Source organism: Ceratotherium simum, chromosome 1 (assembly GCF_057802395.1).
Source record: "Ceratotherium simum simum isolate JZ-2026a chromosome 1, ASM5780239v1, whole genome shotgun sequence".
Lineage (NCBI taxonomy): Eukaryota > Metazoa > Chordata > Mammalia > Perissodactyla > Rhinocerotidae > Ceratotherium > Ceratotherium simum.
This window is the reverse complement of record NC_141900.1, coordinates 100,810,004-100,814,426: the sequence shown is the minus strand read 5'-3', so window position 1 is coordinate 100,814,426 and position 4,423 is coordinate 100,810,004. Positions and strand designations below refer to the sequence as shown.

Below are 4,423 nucleotides of genomic sequence, written 5' to 3'. Positions count from 1 at the left end.
TTTAAATGTTTTTCTTAATTCAACCCTCCATCCTGACTCCCGTCTCTATCCCTAACAAGGGAACCTCAGAAACCTGAAGGGCTTGCTCAGCACTACCCAGATATGCAAACCAGCTGCCTCCTTCCCATCTGCAATCTGGTTACTAACTGACTGGCCTAATTTAGGGCTGCCCCCAGGCACACATTTTTAAAATTAATCATTATAGATCAATGTTATCAAGAAATATACTATATGATATTGATTTCATCAGTATTATTTCTAAAAACTCTGCTTTAAAATGTTGTAAGAATCATCAGAATCCCTCGAGATAATCATCCAACCATATTAACACTCTAATTCTGGAGTATGAATGTACAAAGAAGGCACAGCTCTCAGGGAGAAAGATTCTGACAGCACCACCAGTCAGAGACCAACATGTCCGTGCCCACATGCACAGTGCTAATAAACAAGGCAAATATGCCCACACAAATGAGGGAGAAAGATGAAACGGGAGGTTTTGACCTGCATTAGGCAGCAGTCCTGGTCTGGGCTGGTCAGGATATCTTTGTACTGACTGTCAGAGTGCAGCCTTCCCACACACTTTAACCTAGGGGATTGATTTTTGACTTTGAAGTTGAATTCTCACATTGGTTCCTATCTGTTCCCAACTATCTTTCTGCACCAGAAAGTAGGAATTCGGAGTTTTTTCATTTACTACGAGTAATCTCTGGAATGGCTGAATTCTTGGGAATTGGAGCAACACATGGCTCATACATATGGTGCAGAGACCTGGGCACACACAACCGCAAACACTGCAGCTTCTCCAAAGAGCAGCAGAAGGCAGGAAAGTAGACAGATAAGCCCTGTGTGGTGCCTTTGGTACCACTTGATCCAAAGGCAGGAGCACAAGCACTAACAAATATCCATGGGGAATTCCTCCATGCCAGCCCTGCCAGATCTTCTGTGAGCCTCTCGTTTTCTGTTTTCTGGAGCCTGTTCTCTCATGGATACTCTCCTCCTGGGCATCCATCTCATCCCAGCTGCCACAGGGATCCCCAGCCCAGAATGAACTCTCTCTGCGGGAACCTGGGAGGCTTCCAAGCCACGGAGATTTTCCATCCTGCTGAACAGCATTGGCACCGGCTTTCTTTTCCCATCCAGATTTCACGACAGCCGGATTTGAGTTGGCACAATTGACTGAAGCAGGCATCCTGGGCTCTGAAGTAGAGACCCTCCCTTTCTTGGTTATGGTAAATGTGTTGGAAGAGATGGAAAAACAAACATAAATGTTGAAGAAAGACGGAAACAGTGTTTCTTCTACCTAATAAACTAAATGTGAAAATCATGCTAACTGTTCTACATTCTATGCATTGCCACTCATATACGGCAGCCAAATAAGAGGGGGTTTGATTAAGATTCTACAAAGAGAGATTTCACCACATCTATTTTTAGAGTCAGATATCCTTGGCCATTCTCTCAATTATTTTGTACATCTTGGCATCCAAGGACATAGTTTAAGCTACAAATTCACAGACTATTTTGAAACTTTTATAAGTCACAAGCAGTTGCTTTGAAGAATTTACAGTTTTGCTTCTATGATTAAGGCCTTATTCTATGGGACTGCCATCATTGAGAGTTGGAGGATGGAGTTTTGTTGTATTTATTAACTAAATACTTTTCATGCTCTACGCTCTTTGATAGGAGCTGTGGTATAATGGAGGGCAGACAGGTATGGTCATTGCTATTAGAGGACTTACAGTCTAGTGGGGAGATAAACATCTGTCAAATAATATTATAAACGCTACAATCTGTGTGTTATGAATAATATGAGGCACCATAAGAATGTATAGCAGGCATCCTGAAAAATAAACATTTGAATTGAGTTCTAAATGAAAAATATAAGTAAGCTGACTAAATTAGGTGAAGTTAAAAGCATTCTTCGTAGAAGGAACAACTTTTGTCAAGACTCTGTAGCGCTTTCTGGAAAATGAAAAAAAGAAAAAGGTCAATATGGGTGGAACACAGAGGGAGAAGAAGACATGCGGGTAAATGAAGCCACAGAGTTGGGTAGATGTTAAACTTTATAGCATTGTTCTCCTTCCTGGCACACAGCTAGAATATATTCCTCAGTCTCATCTGCCATTAGACTGAGTTCTGGCCAAAGTAATGTGAATGCAAATGGCACGTGCTCCTTCTAGAGGAGGTTCATAAAAACTCTCTCATGCAATGTTCCCCTCTTTCTCTCCCTTACCTTCCACTTGGACGCTGAGGAACAAAGAGAGAACTCGGGTTCCCTGTGAGACACAGAGGAACGCCTCCTGCAAACCAGGAGCACACATTCGAATGTTGACTGAGAAATAAACTGACACTGTATTGTTCTATTATATATTTGGAGATTTGTTTTTCACAGCAGCTCATGTTGCCCTCATTGATATACCCGTTGTGTAGTAAACGTACTTCCACTCCACTTGCAATCACATTCTTACAACAATGCTCATATGGCTCAAAAAAAATAACGTTCTAGAAAACATTCCAACAGCTTTCTAAAAATGGAATGGGAGGGCTCATGAGGATGTGAACTAAAGTAACAGGAAATATTCAAGGAAAGGTTCTGTGGCAACCTAACAGGGATACTGAGGAAGCAGGAACGATATTGAAAAAGGTGACTGTGATTGTTCATTTTATGCGTCAACTTGACTGGGCTAAGGGATGCCCAGACAGCTGGTAAAACATTGTTTCTGGGTGGGTCTGTGAGAGTGTTTCTGGAATAGATTAGCACCTGAATTGGTAGGTTGAGTAAAGATCACCAGCTCCAATGCAGAAGGGCATCATCCAATTCCTTGAGGCCTCAATAGAACACAAAGGCAGAGGAAGGGTGAATTTGCTCCCCCTGTCTGAGCTGGGACATCCATCTTCTCCTGCCCTTGGACATTGGCACTCCAGGTTCTCCAGTCTTTGGACCAGAACTGGCAATTACACCATTGGCTCCTGTGGTTCTCAGACATTCGGGTTTGAACTGAAACCACACCACTGGTTTCCCTGGGCCTCCAGTTTATAGAGGGCATATCACAGAAATTCTCAGCCTCCATAATCCTGTGAGCCAATCCTCAAAATAAACCTCTTCCTATATATCTATATATATATCCTATCGGTGTGTTTCTCTGAAGAACTGACAAATATAGTGACCTCAAAGAATTATGGTGAAATGGTATTTTATAATTGAACTATGAAAGGGTCATTATTGTAGATCATTAGAAATTCTTAAATCCAGCAACTAAAACAAATGATTACATATCAGTTGCTATAAAAAAAGAACTCAAGTGATTGCCGGTTCAAAATTACATAAACATATACATATAAACTATGTGTACATATGTACATACACATCTGTACATGAACATATACATGTACATATACATAGAAATGAACATCTGTGGGAATTTTCTTCTGGTTAAAAGAAGAAAATTCTTTTCATACTTCATATTTCATACTTCAACGAATATATCTTGGAATGACATAAAAAAGATACTTTAAAATGCTTTTCTATTTCTACTCATGAAGATTTCATTCTCAGTATTCCAAAAATCAAGTAGTGGAATTAAAGAAAATTTCCCAATTTATAAACTGTAGAATGAGTGCTGCACTCTTACAATTACCTATTCTAAATTCATAATTTTAAGTTATATATGGCCTTTTACATATCTTTAAAAACTTCAGGGCCGGCACCATGGCTTGGCAGTTAAGTGCGCGCGCTCTGCTGCTGGCGGCCAGGGTTCGGATCCTGGGCGCACCGACGCACCGCTTCTCTGGCCATGCTGAGGCCGCGTCTCACATACAGCAACTAGAAGGATGTGCAGCTATGACGTACAACTATCTACTGGGGCTTTGGGGGAAAAACTAACTAACTAAATAAATAAATAAAAATTATAAAAAAAAAAAACTTCAGAAAAATTCAGAAATATTTGAGCCTATCCTTAAGCAAGCTATAATAAATGATACACTACATCAAAATCTCTACCTATCGAAAATTTCTGGAGAGAGAATAGAGTGTCTAGCTCACATCTGGCTCCCTAGAGTATTCTATATAACAATTTGAACTACGGGCTTAACATAAAGCAAATATTTTGTAATTCCATTAATATTTACTCACATACATATGTGTGTGTGTTTGTATAAAATATATAATTAGTCGGAGTTCTTCACAGAAAAATAACCATCTCATATATACACACACATACACACATACGGTGGTTTTTACTTTCAAATATGCACTTTTAAATCTCAGTACTAAAATGTGATTAGGGCAGTTAGCGTGATCCACACCTGACAGGTGATGATGCAAAGTGACTCAAGATTACAACAGCTGCTCTTCAAACAAGGGCCGTACATTCAGTCTCTAGAGATGATACTGATGATCTTCTCTGGGACCCCCATGCCTAAGCAT

General features: G+C 40.1%; 1 pseudogene; it reads right to left on the bottom strand.

The window, feature by feature from the left end:
• Window positions 1-438: 438 nt before the first annotated feature.
• LOC147918311 (transmembrane protein 183A pseudogene) lies at window positions 439-1,189 on the bottom strand (annotated as a pseudogene).
• Window positions 1,190-4,423: the final 3,234 nt, after the last annotated feature.